The following is a 17,399-nucleotide window of genomic DNA, read 5'->3' on the forward strand; positions in this document are numbered from 1 at the left end:
TATTAATCAATGCCACCGTTTGAGAAATGCTATTGTCTTGCTTTCTTTCCCATTTAGATAAGGTAGATGCTTCTTTTTGTTGGCTTCTGTGTCATCCATCGTTATTGACCACTAATTGTTTCCTTTGCACCTCTGTGTAAACAGGGTTATCTACTTCACCTCGTTGCCATTGTGACCTTTTGTTGCACTGCACAAAACACTTTTGTTTTAAGAGTGTTTTGTGCAGTTCAACCAAAATGTCACACCGACAACGTTGCTTGATTGCTTGATCTTAGTGAAACTGCACAAGAGGATATCTTACTTCCTATCCATTAAGGCGAATTTGGTTCAGATCTTCTTCTTGTGAGTTGTTTGAATTCCGCATCATGAGAGGTGAGTACTAGCCTTCTTTCACATGATTCTGTAGTGTGCTTTCATATGTTGTGCTACTTGTACGATAATGTTGCTTGATTTTAGTGAACTGCACAAATGGAGACAAGACTTCCAATCTGTATGTGCACCCTAATATCCCATTGAGGTAAGATAAGGATATTTCACAACTGCTGGCCTGTATTTTGCCACTTTCATCAGAAAATTAAGTTTACTACTATACTTGTCCTCCCTAATTGACATGCCAAATCTTACATTGAAGGCGAAGCTTGTCTGTTATTGAACCAAGTGATGAAGGGGAAGAACAAGCGGAAGAAAAACAAAAATCAACTCCTGGTGCTGTAATGAAGCACTGGAACTGTGATGACACAAGTAATGATATAGTTTTGCATCTTAATTTATTGCTATGGCTGGAACGAGCAATTGTTTTGCCACTGATTTGATGCCACTCTTAATGTAATATGTAATTATCTCTACTTGTGCGAATAGGGATCTTCTTTGAAGATACCATATATTTTAGTGGAACTGCACAAGAAGATGTTGGAAACATTAAACTAATTGAGGAGTATATAGTAAGCATGGCCACCATCGTAGATAGCAACAGATGGTTCCGGAGAAGTGCTTCATCTGTATGCTCTACACAATAAGCCTCCTGACAAAGGTTGGTACTCGCCCACTAATTTCATCCATATGATTGAGCTTTGTCATCTCTATTGGTGTTGTGCTACTGTTTAGATACTGTCATGAAAAGGTGGTATTGTCCTTGAGAAGTGCTTCATCTGTGTTGTTTTAAATATTTCCTTTCATTTTTTCGAGAAAACAGGGATGCTAGCATTTATTAGTCCTCTTGTCTTTGCACAACAGGATCATCTTCCTCTGAAGAAGAATATGGAGTACGTGAAGTGACTAGTTCCGATTATGCCAGGATGAAGAAGCCCTGTCTATCTTCTCATCAGAAGGAGCAGTTGAAGGATGGTTACATTACTCCCCACAAGACCAAACTAACTTCAGCTCAGAAGGACTGACAAATCTCCATTTTTTGCTGTGATGCGCGAGTACAATGTTGTTCTAGGATTCTTTCTGGTGAGTTCCATTTTTCTAAAAGTGTGCTCTACATGGACCATGTATGTGCCTGTTGAAACTGTCAATTCATAGTACATTTTGCTTTATACTAATCACTTTTTTGTATTTGTGCAAACAGGGGTGCTCAGCTTGATTTCAATGGGAACTGCACAAAATGTTCATGAATACATCGAATCATTCATTTCCACCACAAGAAAGGAGGTGCTGATAAGTTCAAGGCGTTGCAACATATAAGGGCGAAATCATACAAGCTACGCGCGAATTTGGTTGATTTTGGTGAAACTGCACAAAAAGAACAGCTGGTTTATTTAGCACGAGGTGCCATGTCAATGTTCGAACTGATGGCAAACCCTGCCCATTCCACAATCGTAGGCATTTGATATTTTGGAATGGGACAACCTTGTCAAATTTTGCTCATTGATTTTAGCAATACATGTGTTTGATATTTTCGAATGGGATGCCCTTTGCTGTCAGCAGCATCGATCAATTTTTTCTTTATTCTTTAGTTGTGAAGTAAATATTGCCTCTGACATGTGAGTCGCTGAGATGCATAATCATCAATTGTTTTGAATGTTCTCTATGAATTGCCAAGCATGTGTGTTTGATTGCAATGTACAGAAACGCTAAAAAGCTGCTCAAACTCTTTGTACTCCTTCTGTTCCTTTTTACTTCGCACATTGTGAAAGTGCATACTTTTTGTATAAGATTGGTCAAAGTAGAGATACTTTGACTGCAGACAAAACTTGTATGCAGACTAGAAAGGACCGGAGGGAGTACATGTGAAACTGCTGTAAACGAGGTGATCACTCTGGGAATAATGCTAGTACGTATTGTTGTGCATGTTCATCCAATGCTAGTGATACAGGAATTCGAACTAATCGAAATAAATTCATTCATACACGGTCGGATTTCATATAAACATGCCAGATTTCATTACATTTCATACATTCTTCTACTAAAAAGGGGTGCGCTGGAGGTATAATTAATTAACCGAAGCTACCCACCTGTGTCCCGCTGAGCCGAACAGAAGCTTCAATGACTTAACTGCAGGTGCAGTTGCGTAACTGAGATGTGTCCTGTTGGGCCCACGTGTCAGTCAGCCAACTACACCAGCAGTTAAGTAGAAGCAGCGTTCTTCTCCAGCGTCGCTCTCTGACTCCACGTCGCCGCCAAGAAGCTAACCGGCCATCAATGGTCAACCCGCCTAGCTTGGCTTCAACCGGAGGGTAGCAGCGGTGGCCTTACTTGGACCCGAGCGGCGGCGACCTACCGTGTTCTACTCTTCCTCGTTTTTTGTGTGGTGCGGCCTCGTTGGCAGCGGGGAGGGGCCTCGGCGGAGCCGGCAATGTCCTATGTCTCGTTGCCGACGGGCGGCGCCTTAGCGGAGCGGTGGAAATCCTCCCCGGCGTTGCCGGCAGGGTGGGGCCTTGGCTGAGCTGGTGATGTCCTCTGCCTCGTTGTTGGCGGGGCGGGGCCTCGGCGAAGCCGGCGGTGTCCTCTTCCTCGTTGTTGGTGCCGCGGGGCCTCGGCGGAGCAGGGCCTCGTCGACGCCAGCGGAGCGGGGACTCGTCGGAGCCGGCATTGTCCTCTACCTCGTCCTCGGTCTCGCCAAACAGCGCCTCGCCCGCTTCATCGCCCTCTTTGCTAGCCTCTTTGTAGGCGGCCACAGCCTCCGCCACCCGCATGCGGTACCGCCAGCGCTCGAGGCGGTCCTTGCGGGCTGAGCGGTACGAGTCGAGCAGCGCCTCCTGCTTCGCCCGCTCCGCGGCGATCTGCTCCTCCGCCTGCAGGTGCTCCTGGAGGAGATGGTGGTTGTAGGCGGCGTCGGCCTGCGCCTCCCGGAACTGCTCCTCACGCATCTACCTCACCCTATCCATATATTGGGCACGGGCCTCGCTGATGGTCATGGTGCAATGCACCGGTGAGGATGGCGCGGAGGAGGGGGTTGGTGCCGGATCGTCGACTACCATGTTCTCCATTGGGACGTCGTCGTCCTCTGGCTGCCCGCCGGCCAGCCGATCGGCAGCAATGGTTGCCATCTCCTTGTGGTCCGTCGTCCGCCCGTCCCGAAAAGCGCTGGAGCGCGAGGAAGCCATGGTGGGCAGTAGTGGTGTGGACAGGAGAAAGGGAACAGATGCAGATGACTGCGGCTTATGACCGGCGCAGCAGTTTATATAGCAATGGTGGGCGGGCGGAGGGACGGACGTGTGGTGCCAGAGTAGCCGCCTCGGCAACCGCGTATCATTAATGTGGGCGGCAGATGGACGGACGGACGGCACTTGTGTCATTTGAAGGCGGAGCAATCACCTGCACCGAGAAGCGGGGCGGGCGACGCTGACTGTTTCGGGCGGAAAGCGCGCGCGAGCGAGGAGATGACTTTACTTGGAGAGGATGACAATGGGGACCCACCAGGTCCATAGCCTCACGTATGCAAGTGCCTCCTTATTATATTTATATATATATATATAATTTATTTTGCCTCCTCCTGGTTTCCTGACATCATGGTCCCACACCATTGTCAACTTATGTAGTAGTCAATAAACGAGAGAATTGCACAAGAAGCGGCTGACAGCTGGGACCAAGCAGCCCAAGTAGTATTTGTGTTTTTGAGGTGTGAGCACTTCAGAGTTTTTCGATGTTTAGCCCAGATATTAATTTTTCTCCTCTGAACAACAACGAAAACATCGCTGCAGGTATTAACTGGGCGGGCTGTGACCCGTCTAGCCCAGGCAAGATATCCAGCCCAGATATTAATTTTTTTCAAGCTAAAAATGGCTAGCCCAGCTATACTTTTTTTAGAAATACCCAGGCAAGGTCAAGTTGTTATTCTCCGCCCCGTTGGGCTGCAAATCTTTCCTAGGAGGGATGCATTAGGCTTAACAAGAAAATGGGCTTTAAGAAATAATAAATTGGATGTAATTATAAAAACTGGGCAGTAACTATAAAAAATGCACCAAACACGTGATTACTTTATAAAATATTATTTTTAGATATTGAAAATTTTAATTTCATTAATTGTTGCGAGCGCAATGTTTCGTTGGATTTTTACGTAATATAAATTTATATTGAAATTGTATTTAATCTGGCTAGAAATTTCGGGATAAAAATATTTCGGATCCCATCAAAATGTGGGAAATTTTATTGAATTCTGTTTTGAATGGTTGGTTGAAATTGGCTGTACTTTTAACAAACTGTAAATGGGTTGTAGTAAATTTCATTAGAATTCAAAAATGGGCTACACATTCTTACAAATCTCAAATGGGCTATAAGTTCTCTGCCACACACTTCTGGCCTTACTAAGTTGACACGTCCCCTAAAAAACAGAGTTGACGCGTATGCAAGGCTTTGTCAACTTATAGTCAACACACGGTTCTAGCAGCAGTGGCCGTTGGATGTCCATCCAACGGATGCCGTGCTTCTTCAATCTCGGATATTCTAGCTTCACCCACCCAAAAAATGATTCCTCCCCCTGACATCTGGGGCGCACCGTTTCGGAAGCTGACCTGTGGGCCTACTAAGTTGACGTACCAACGGCTTTGTCAACTTAGTCAATATAAATGATTCTAGCTGCAGTGACCGTACGATGTCCATCCAACGGCCGTCGTGCTTCTTCAACCTCTGGTCTTCTTGCTCCAGCCGCCCAAAGCAGCGCCGGTCGTGCCGCCTGCTCCTGCCTCCCGTGGTCGGCTGTGCTGCTGCAGAGGCCTCACCGCCCCCTACTACTCCCACCGCTGGCCAGGCCATCCCTCCACTCACCCACACCCCCTGTTATTCTACGGCGACGGCAGCGCAGCCGAACTAGTGAACCCTCGTACTCCTCTCGCGTGTGCATCCATTGCCGTGTCTTCCCCGGCTCCGTGACGTCCCCTTCCTAGGCCTCGCCGTCATCCACCGCCCTGGTGCTCTCGGCGCGGCGTGGTCAACGTGGTCAAGGAACGACTTCCATCAGACGTGGACTATACGTGGAGAGGCTGACAGCTGGGTCCACGGCAGCCGCAAGGAAGTGCCTCCTTATTACGTGCAAAATAATTATTCCTCCACCTGACAGCGGGGACCCACCGGACGGGCCACCGTATTTCACGAAAAAAATGATTCGCCCCCTAACTGCTGGGACCCACGAGCTACATCTTCACACGCAAGGAAGTGCGTCCGAGAAAAAACGATTCGCCCCCCTGACTGCTGGGACCCACCAGCTACATCTTCGCATGCAAAGAAGTGCGTCGAAAAAAAACGATTCGCCCCCCGACTGCTGGGACCCACCAACTACACCTTCGCACGCAAGGAAGTGCGTCCGGGCAAAAAAATGATTCGCCCCATGACTGCTGGGACCCAGCAGCTACACCTTCGCACGCAAGGAAGTGCGTCCGAGCAAAAAACGATTCGCCCCCTGACTGCTGGGACCCACCAGCTACATCTTTGCAGGCAAGGAAGTGCCTGACAGTCGGGACCCACGTGGTCGAAGCATACGTAGCGTTGTCATTATGGTCGCGAACGTGTACGTACATACTGGTCGATGTAGAGGCGCGCACGTGTCGTAGTAGAGGCATGTACGTGTCGTAGTAGAGGCGCGCACGTAGCATGTACACGTACGTACAGCGACCAGGGTGCAAGAAAGAAAATACGGCCACGTACGTACATACGGGCAGGGTCTCGAACGCCTACTCGCGCATACGTACGGCGAGGGCTCGTGTACATGGCTGGGTCAGAACAGAGAAACAGCGGCGTCGTCGTGTTCATGGGGAGGCAACGGAATGCGTCGTGTTCATGGGGAGGCAACAGAATGCGTTGTGTTCATCGGGAGGCAACGGAACGCGTGGGAGCCAACCGGCTGGGTCAGAACGGAATGCGTGGTCGTGTTCATCAGGAGGGCTTGGACGGAACAGGCGATGGAAACGAGGCCTAGCGTACCGCAGAACGGAGGAAACGGACCTCCTACGGTCGAAACGGGGGTCCTGTTGATCAGGAGGGGTGTGGCGTACCGCAAAACGGAGGAAACGGACCTCCTACATTCGAAACGGAGGTCCTGTTGATCGGGAGGGGTGTGGCGTACCGCAAAACGGAGGAAACGGACTTGTGTTGGAGCGCTACGGTCGAAACGGGGGTCCTGTTCATCGGGAGGGGTGTGGCGTACCGCAAAACGGGACTCCACGGGATACTATTCATATCCACCGTCGACCTCTTCCAGCCTCCACGGGCTACCGTCGACCTCCTCCAGCCTCCACGGGCTCCTGTTCATCCAGCCTCCACCCCCCGCTACTCCACCGGCTACTGTTCAACCACCCCTCCACGGGCACCCCTCCATCGTCTACTGTTCATCCAGCCCTCCACACCACAGGGTCCTGTTCAACCACCCCTCCACAGGCACCCCTCCACCGTCTACTGTTCATCTAGCCCTCCACACCACGGGGTCCTGTTCAACCACCCCTCCACGGGCACCCCTCCACCGTCTACTGTTCATCCAGCCCTCCACCACACCATGGGGTCCTGTTCATCCAGAGGCAACGCCACCGCTCACTGTTCATCCAAACCCGCCCGCAACGCTCACTGTTCATCCAATCGATCGGCTTCAGTTAGCAGCAGTAGCGAAGGAATCGCTCGATCGAGTTCAGTTAATAGCCATCGATCGATCGCTCGGGTTTAGTAATGTGTAGCCTACAGTGCAATCGCTCGGGTTCAGTTAGAGCCCAACACCTTGCTCAGGTTCAGTTAGAGCCAACGCCTTGCACACACACGCGTACGTGTATGAGAGAAACACGCATCGCTCGGCCCCCGACCTCCCACCGTAACCGGGAACTCCCTGAAATTTTCCTCGCCCTCGCTTCTACCACGGTTTTTTCCGTCATGGACGGCCCAAAGAATGTCATGCAGCTGCGTCTCCGGCCCGCCCAGGACGAAAAGCCCATTTTCTGTCATGATTTTTTGTCATAGAAGTAGGAGCCCACCACATCTATGATGATACCGGGTTTTGTCACAATTATCGTCATAGAAGTGTCATATGTATGACAGAAAAAAAATTCGTCCGGCCCAAAATGTCACGGATGTGTCTTTTTTTTGTAGTGGAAAAGCTGTCAGCAGATTAGATTGGTGGAAATATTATTCTCTCTATGGTGGTATGTGGAATTTATTTTGCAGAGCCAGACACGATCCTTGTGTTCAAAATCTTCTATGGAGTATTCGAAGGAGGAACCCGCCTTGCAATGCCGAAGACAATCTGCGCGCCGGACTCATTGTCATTGAAGCCTGGTTCAGGGGCTACTGAGGGAGTCCTGGATTAGGGGGTCCTCAGACAGCCGGATTATATCCTTTGGCCGGACTGTTGGACTATGAAGATACAAGATTGAAGACTCCGTCCCGTGTCCGGATGGGACTCTCCTTGGCGTGGAAGGCAAGCTTGGCGATTCGGATATGTAGATCTCCTCCCTTGTAACCGACTCTATGTAACCCTAGCCCCCTCCGGTGTCTATATAAACCTGAGGGTTTAGTCCGTAGGACAACAACAATCATACCATAGGCTAGCTTCTAGGGTTTAGCCTCTCCGATCTCGTGGTAGATCAACTCTTGTAATACTCATATCATCAAGATCAATCAAGCAGGAAGTAGGGTATTACCTCCATCGAGAGGGCCCGAACCTGGGTAAACATCGTGTCCCCCGCCTCCTGTTACCATCCGCCTTAGACGCACAGTTCGGGACCCCCTACCCGAGATCCGCCGGTTTTGACACCGACACCGGCCCTCTCCCCCTCCTCCACTCATTTATATACGGGGAGGGGGAACCCCATAGACACAAGTTGATCATTGATCTCTTAGCCGTGTACGGTGCCCCCTCCACCATAATCCACCTCGGTCATATCGTAGAGGTGCTTAGGCGAAGCCCTGCATCGGTAACTTCATCATCACCGTCATCACGTCGTCATGCTGACGAAGCTCTCCCTCGAAGCTCTACTGGATCATGAGTTCATGGGATGTCACCGAGTTGAACGTGTGCAGTCCGCGGAGGTGCCGTACCTTCGGTGCTAGGATTGGTCGATCGTGAAGACGTACGACTACATCAACCGCGTTGTCATAACTCTTCCTCTTACGGTATACGAGGGTACATAGACAACACTCTCCCCTCTCGCTGTTATGCATCACCATGATCTTGCGTGTGCGTAGGATTTTTTTTAAATTACTATGTTCCCTAACAGTGGCATCCGAGCCAGGTTTATGCGTAGATGATATATGCACAAGTAGAACACAAGTGAGTTGTGGGTGATACTAGTCATACTGCTTACCAGCATGTCATACTTTGATTCTGCGGTATTGTTGGATGAAGCGGCCCGGACCGACATTACGCGTACGCTTACGCGAGACTGGTTCTACCGACGTGCTTCGCACACAGGTGGTTGGCGGGTGTCAGTTTCTCCAACTTTAGTTGAATCGAGTGTGGCTACGCCCGGTCCTTGTGAAGGTTAAAACAACACTAACCTTACGAAATATCGTTGTGGTTTTGATGCGTAGGTAAGAACGGTTCTTGCTCAGCCCATAGCAGCCACGTAAAACTTGCAACAACAAAGTAGAGGACGTCTAACTTGTTTTTGCAGGGCATGTTGTGATGTGATATGGTCAAGGCATGATGCTATATTTTATTTTATGATATGATCATGTTTGGTAACGAAGTTATCGGCAACTGGCAGGAGCCATATGGTTGTCGCTTTATTGTATGCAATGCAATCGCCCTGTAATTGCTTTACTTTATCACTAAGCGGTAGTGATAGTCGTAGTAGCAATAGTTGGCGAGATGACAACGATGCTACGATGGAGATCAAGGTGTCAAGCCGGTGATGATGGTGATCATGACGGTGCTTTAGAGATGGAGATCAAAGGCTCAAGATGATGATGGCCAGATCATATCACTTATTTTGATTGCATGTGATGTTTATCCTTTATGCATCTTATTTTGCTTAGTATGGCGGTAGCATTATAAGATGACCCTCACTAAATTTCAAGGTATAAGTGTTCTCCCTGAGTATGCATCGTTGCAAGAGTTCATCGTGCCGAGACACCATGTGATGATTGGGTGTGATAAGCTCTACGTTCACATACAACGGGTGCAAGCTAGTTTTTCACATGCAGAATACTCGGGTTAAACTTGACGAGCCTAGCATATGCAGATATGGCCTCGGAACACTGAGACCGAAAGGTCGAGCGTGAATCATATAGTAGATATGATCAACATAGTGATGTTCACCATTGAAAACTACTCCATTTCACGTGATGATCGGACATGGTTTAGTTGATTTGGATCACGTGATCACTTAGATGATTAGAGGGATGTCTATCTAAGTGGGAGTTCTTAAGTAATATGATTAATTGAACTTTAATTTATCATGAACTTAGTACCTGATAGTATTTTGCTTGTCTATGTTGTTGTAGATAGATGGCCCGTGTTGTTGTTCCGTTGAATTTTAATGCGTTCCTTGAGAAAGCTAAGTTGAAAGATGATGGTAGCAATTACACGGACTGGGTCCGTAACTTGAGGCCTCATTGCTGCATAGAAGAATTACATCCTAGAAGCACCGCTGGGTGCCAGGCCTGCTACAGATGCTGCTGATGACGTTAAGAACGTCTGGCAGAGTAAAGCTGATGACTACTCGATAGTTCAGTGTGCCATGCTTTACAGCTTAGAACCGGGACTTCAACGACGTTTTGAACGTCATGGAGCATATGAGATGTTCCAGGTGTTGAAGTTAATATTTCAAGCAAATGCCCGGATTGAGAGATATGAAGTCTCCAATAAGTTCTATAGATGTAAGATGGAGGAGAATAGTTCTGTCAGTGAACATATACTCAAAATGTCTGGGTACAATAATCACTTGATTCAACTGGGAGTTAATCTTCCAGATGATAGTGTCATTGTCAGAATTCTTCAATCACTGCCACCAAGCTACAAGAGCTTTGTGATGAACTATAATATGCAAGGGATGGATAAGACAATTCCTGAGCTCTTCGCGATGCTAAAGGCTGTGGAGGTAGAAATCAAGAAGGAGCATCAAGTGTTGATGGTCAACAAGACCACTAGTTTCAAGAAAAAGGGTAAAGGGAAGAAGAAGGGGAACTTCAAGAAGAATGGCAAACAAGTTGCCGCTCAGGAGAAGAAACCCAAGTCTGGACCTAAGCCTCAGACTGTGTGCTTCTACTACAAAGGGACTGGCCACTGGAAGCGGAACTACCCCAAGTATTTGGCGGATAAGAAGGATGGCAAGGTGAACAAAGGTATATGTGATATACATGTTATTGATGTGTACCTTACTAAAGCTCGCAGTAGCACCTGCGTATTTGATACTGGTTCTGTTGCTAATATTTGCAACTCGAAACAGGGACTACGGATTAAGCGAAGATTGGCTAAGGACGACGTGACGATGCGCATGGGAAATGGTTCCAAAGTCTATGTGATCGCCGTCGGCATGCTACCTCTACATCTACCTTCGGGATTAGTTTTAGAACTAAATAATTGTTATTTGGTGCCAGCGTTGAGCATGAACATTATATCTAGATCTTGTTTGATGCGAGACGGTTATTCATTTAAATCTGAGAATAATGGTTGTTCTATTTATATGAGTAATATCTTTTATGGTCATGCACCCTTGAAGAGTGGTCTATTTTTGTTGAATCTCGATAGTAGTAATACACATATTCATAATGTTGAAGCCAAAAGGTGCAGAGTTGATAATGATAGTGCAACTTATTTGTGGCACTGCCGTTTGGGTCATATTGGTGTAAAGTGCATGAAGAAACTCCATACTGATGGACTTTTGGAATCACTTGATTATGAATCACTTGGTACTTGCGAACCATGCCTCCTGGGCAAGATGACTAAAACGCCGTTCTCCGGAACAATGGAGCGAGCAACAGATTTGTTGGAAATCATACATATTGATGTATGTGGTCCAATGAATGTTGAGGATCGCGACAGGTATCGTTATTTTCTCAACTTCATAGATGATTTGAGCAGATATGGGTATATCTACTTAATGAAACATAAGTCTGAAACATTTGAAAAGTTCAGAGAATTTTAGAGTGAAGTGGAAAATCATCGTAACAAGAAAATAAAGTTTCTACGATCTTATCATGGAGGAGAATATTTGAGTTACGAGTTTGGTCTTCATTTGAAACAATGCGGAATAGTTTCGCAACTCACGCCACCCGGAACACCACAGCGTAATGGTGTGTCCGAACATCGTAATCATACTTTACTAGATATGGTGCGATCTATGATGTCTCTTACTGATTTACCGCTATTGTTTTGGGGTTATGCTTTAGAGACGACTGCATTCACATTAAACAGGGCACCATCTAAATCTGTTGAGACGACACCTTATGAACTATGGTTTGGCAAGAAACCAAAGTTGTCGTTTCTTAAAGTTTGGGGATGCGATGCTTATGTGAAAAAGCTTCAACCTGATAAGCTCGAACCCAAATCGGAGAAATGTGTCTTCATAGGATACCCAAAGGAGACTGTTGGGTACACCTTATATCACAGATCCGAAGGCAAGACATTTGTTGCTAAGAATGGATCTTTTCTAGAGAGGGAGTTTCTCTCAAAAGAAGTGAGTGGGAGGAAAGTAGAACTTGATGAGGTAACTGTACATGCTCCCTTATTGGAAAGTAGTTCATCACAGAAACCGGTTCCTGTGACACCTACACCAATTAGTGAGGAAGCTAATGATATTGATCAAGAAACTTCAGATCAAATTACTACCAAACCTTGTAGGTCAACCATGGTAAGATCCGCACCAGAGTGGTACGGTAATCCTATTCTGGAGGTCATGTTACTTGACCATGGCGAACCTACGAACTATGAAGAAGCGATGGTGAGCCCAAATTCCGCAAAATGGCTTGAGGCTTGAAATCTGAGATGGCCCCCATATATGAGAACAAAGTGTGGACTTTGGTTGACTTGCCCGATGATCGGCAAGCCATAGAGAATAAATGGATCTTCAAGAAGAAGACTGATGCTGATGGTAATGTTACTGTCTACAAAGCTCGACTTGTTGCAAAAGGTTTCCGACAAGTTCAAGGGGTTGACTACGATGAGACTTTCTCACCCATAGTGATGCTTAAGTCTGTCTGAATCATGTTAGCAATTGCCGCATTTTATGATTATGAAATTTGGCAAATGGATGTCAAAACTGCATTCCTGAATGGATTTCTAGAAGAAGAGTTGTATATGATGCAACCAGAAGGTTTTGTCGATCCAAAAGGTGCTAACAAAGTGTGCAACCTCCAGCGATCCATTTATGGACTGGTGCAAGCCTCTCAGAGTTGGAATAAACGTTTTGATAGTGTGATCAAAGCATATGGTTTTATACAGACTTTTGGAGAAGCATGTATTTACAAGAAAGTGAGTGGGAGATCTGTAGCATTTCTAATATTATATGTGGATGACATATTGTTGATTGGAAATGATATAGAATTTCTGGATAGCATAAAAGGATACTTGAATAATAGTTTTTCAATGAAAGACCTCGGTGAAGCTGCTTATATATTGGGCATCAAGATCTATAGAGATAGTTCAAGACGCTTAATTGGACTTTCACAAAGCACATACCTTGATAAAGTTTTGAAAAAGTTCAAAATGGATCAAGCAAAGAAAGGGTTCTTGCCTATGTTACAAGGTGTGAAGTTGAGTCAGACTCAATGCCCGACCACTGCAGAAGACAGAGAGAAAATGAAAAGTGTTCGCTATGCTTCAGCCATAGGCTCTATCACGTATGCAATGATGTTTACCAGACCTAATGTGGGCCTTGCTATTAGTTTAGCAGGGAGGTACCAAAGTAATTCAGGAGTGGATCACTGGACGGCGGTCAAGAACATCCTGAAATACCTGAAAAGGACTAAGGATATGTTTCTCGTTTATGGAGGTGACAAAGAGCTCGCCGTAAATGGTTACGTCGATGCAAGCTTTGACACTGACATGGGCGATTCTAAATCGCAAACCGGATAAGTGTTTATATTGAACGGTGGAGTTGTCAGTTGGTGCAGTTCTAAGCAAAGCGTTGTGGCGGGATCTACGTGTGAAGCGGAGTGCATAGCTGCTTCGGAAGCAGCAAATGAAGGAGTCTGGATGAAGGAGTTCATATCCGATCTAGGTGTCATACCTAGTGCATCGGGTCCAATGAAAATCTTTTGTGACAATACTGGTGCAATTGCCTTGGCAAAGGAATCCAGATTTCACAAGAGAACGAAGCATATCAAGAGACGCTTCAATTCCATCCGCGATCAAGTCCAGGTGGGAGACATAGAGATTTGCAAGATACATACGGATCTGAATGTTGCAGACCCGTTGACTAAGCCTCTCTCACGAGAAAAACATGATCATCACCAAGACTCCATGGGTGTTAGAATCATTACTATGTAATCTAGATTATTGACTCTAGTGCAAGTGGGGGACTGAAGGAAATATGCCCTAGAGGAAATAATAAAGTTATTATTTATTTCCTTATTTCATGATAAATGTTTATTATTCATGCTAAAATTGTATTAACCAGGAACATAATACATGTGTGAATACATAGACAAACAGAGTGTCACTAGTATGCCTCTGCTTGACTAGCTCGTTGATCAAAGATGGTTAAGTTTCCTAACCATAGACATGAGTTGTCATTTGATAAAACGGGATCACATCATTAGGAGAATGATGTGATTGACTTGACCCATTCCGTTAGCTTAGCACTTAATCGTTTTAGTTTACTGCTATTGCTTTCTCCATGACTTATGGATGTTCCTATGACTATGAGATTATGAAACTCCTAATTACCGGAGGAACACTTTGTGTGCTACCAAACGTCACAACGTAACTGGGTGATTATAAAGGTGCTCTACAGGTTTCTCCGATGGTACTTGTTGAGTTGGCATAGATCGAGACTAGGATTTGTCACTCCGATTGTCGGAGAGGTATCTCTGGGCCCTCTCGGTAATGCACATCACTATAAGCCTTGCAAGCAATGTGACGAATGAGTTAGTTGCGGGATGATGCATTACGGAACGAGTAAAGAGACTTGCCGGTAACGACATTGAGCTAGGTATTGAGATACCGACGATCGAATCTCGGGAAAGTAACATACTGATGACAAAGGGAACAACGTATGTTGTTATGCGGTTTGACCGATAAAGATCTTCGTAGAATATGTAGGAACCAATATGAGCATCCAGGTTCCACTATTGGTTATTGACCGGAGACGTGTCTCGGTCATGACTACATAGTTCTCGAACCCGTAGGGTCCGCTCGCTTAACGTTCGGTGACGATCAGTATTATGAGTTTATGTGTTTTGATGTACCGAAGGTAGTTCGGAGTCCAGGATATGATCACGGACATGATGAGGAGTTTTGAAATGGTCGAGACATAAAGATTGATATATTGGACGACTATATTTGGACATCAGAATGGTTCCGGGTGAGATCAGGAATATACCGGAGCACCGGGAGGTTACCGAAACCCCCCGGGAGGTATATGGGCCTTATTGGGCCTTAGTGGAAAAGAGGGGAAAGGAGCAAAGGAGGGGGCGCCCCCCCCAAGCCCAATCCGAATTGGGAGGGGGGCCGGCCCCCCCTTTCCTTCCTCCCTCCTTCCCTTTCCTTCCCTCTCCTACTCCAACTTGGGAAGGGGGAATCCTACTCCCACCGGGAGTAGGACTCCCCCCTTGGGCGCGCCTAGGAGGCTGGCCCTCTCCCCCTCCTCCACTCCTTTATATACGGGGAGGGGGCACCCTATGGACACAAGTTGATCATTGATCTCTTAGCCGTGTGCGGTGCCCCCCTCCACCATAATCCACCTCAGTCATATCGTAGCGGTGCTTAGGTAAAGCCCTGCGTCGATAACTTCATTGTCACCGTCATCACGCCGTCGTGCTGACGAAGCTCTCCCTCGAAGCTCTACTGGATCGTGAGTTTGTGGGACGTCACCGAGATGAACGTGTGCAGTCCGCGGAGGTGTCGTACCTTCGGTGCTAGGATCGGTCGATTGTGAAGACGTACGACTACATCAACCGCGTTGTCATAACGCTTCCGCTTACGGTCTACGAGGGTACGTAGACAACACTCTCCCCTCCCGTTGCTATGCATCACCATGATCTTGCGTGTGCGTAGGAATTTTTTTGAAATTACTACGTTCCCTAACACGAAATGCATGCAGATACTCAATTGAAGTAGCAGACAGAATCTCAGGAATCATACCCTGGTCCTTTCCTTTCTCTAACGCTAATACCGCGGCATGTCAGGATTGCTGTCAAAGATGAACTCTAGGCCATGGAGGAGGCTCGATGTCACGCTTGCTCCTCTCGCACGCCTGATTGTGACCAGCAGGAGCAGGATTCCAACCCCGCGCGCTCCGACCATCGCCATCGGCAACGATTATTGCAAGCGGGGGGGGGGGGGGGGGAGGAGGGGGAGGGGACCCCGGCGGTAGCGCATCCGGTGGAATTCTGGGTAGAGCATCCATCTGCGGCCTTGCGATGTTGAGCCGAGGCGGATTGAGCGCGTGGAAGTTGCTCCACCTCGCTGCGTGCGCTGGATCTGGAGAGCTCGCCTCCTGAATGACCCAGAACAGGAGCTCCACATCCGATGCGCCATCGACGCCGGTGAATCTCGTGTATTCCTCGAACGTGGCATGTTGAATGATGACGTCGAAGAGATCTGACCACTCCGAGCGGTCTGGGAACCTCTCCCGCACCACCCGTTCCATCTCCCGATACGCCTTCGGTGAGTTCGCATCGACTGGGGGAGGCGGAAGCAACAGTGGCCCCGCCACCCGCGACGCCGGCCGAAGACGACGAGGAGCGCCGCGACGGTGAGGTGCTGTCATCCGCCCCAACGATGGAGGAAGCAGTGGTTGAGCGCAGAGGATGCGTGGTAATGGCGAGCGGGTGGTAGGTAGAAGGATGATGGGAAGGGGAAGGAAATCGCCTCCCAGGCTCCGCTCCCGAGGCGTCCATCCTAAACCCTAAACTCCACGTCTATCACCGGGTCCTATATTTGGATATCGAGGAAGTCTATTTCAAAACTGATGATTTTTTTTGGAAATGGATGAACTTTTTTCGTGCGTTTGTTTTTTTGAGTGGAGAACGAAGCGTATGTTTTTTTAGGAAAGAACGAAGCGTGAGCTGGCGAGCGATTCGCTGATTGCCTGGCTGGTCCATACCAGGTGCCGTGTTCGCCTGCTGGTTGGGCCGGCCCACGAGCAGAGGCACGTGAGCGCTGTGCGAAGAGGAATACTCGCAGCCGCCTCGACGGGGATCCTATACGGCGCGTACCGCGCCCGCGAGCGCCATGGCACGTACCCCCGGTTTAGGGAAAGGTTCTAGAACCTTCCCTGAACCGGTTTTTTATGTTTGTCTTTCGGTTTTTCTTTTTCTTTTTTCGTTTTTTCTTTTCCTTTTTCTGTTTTCTTTTCATTGTTTCTTTACTTTTATGTTTTCATTTTTATTCTTGTTTTCCAATTTCCTAAAATCTATTAATTCGCGATTTGTTTTCTAAAATTATTTTTTTAATGATGAACATTTTTTCCAAAATTGTGGTTTTATTTTCACTAAATTGTTACTCTTAAATCATGAACATTTTTTTGAAACTGTGAACATTTTTAAAAAACTCACAAACATTTTTTTTGAAATCATGAACAATTTTTTAGAAAGTTTTGAAGATTCTCTTAAGTCATGAACATGTTTTTCAAATCATGGACATTTTTTTGAAATAATGAACATTTTAAAATTAAAGACTACTTTTTCAAAATCATGAACATTTTTTTCAAATTTGTGAATATTTTTTGAATTAGCGAACATTTTTTCCAAATTCGTGAACATTTTTTTGAATCATGAACATTTTTCCCAAATTCATGAATGTGTTTCGAATTAGCGAACATTTGTTTGAATTTTTTAAATTATGAACATTTTTTAAGTTTGTAAACATTTTTTTA

This window comes from Triticum urartu, chromosome 2A (genome assembly GCF_056163025.1).
Source record: "Triticum urartu cultivar PI428250 chromosome 2A, HENAU_Tu73, whole genome shotgun sequence".
Lineage (NCBI taxonomy): Eukaryota > Viridiplantae > Streptophyta > Magnoliopsida > Poales > Poaceae > Triticum > Triticum urartu.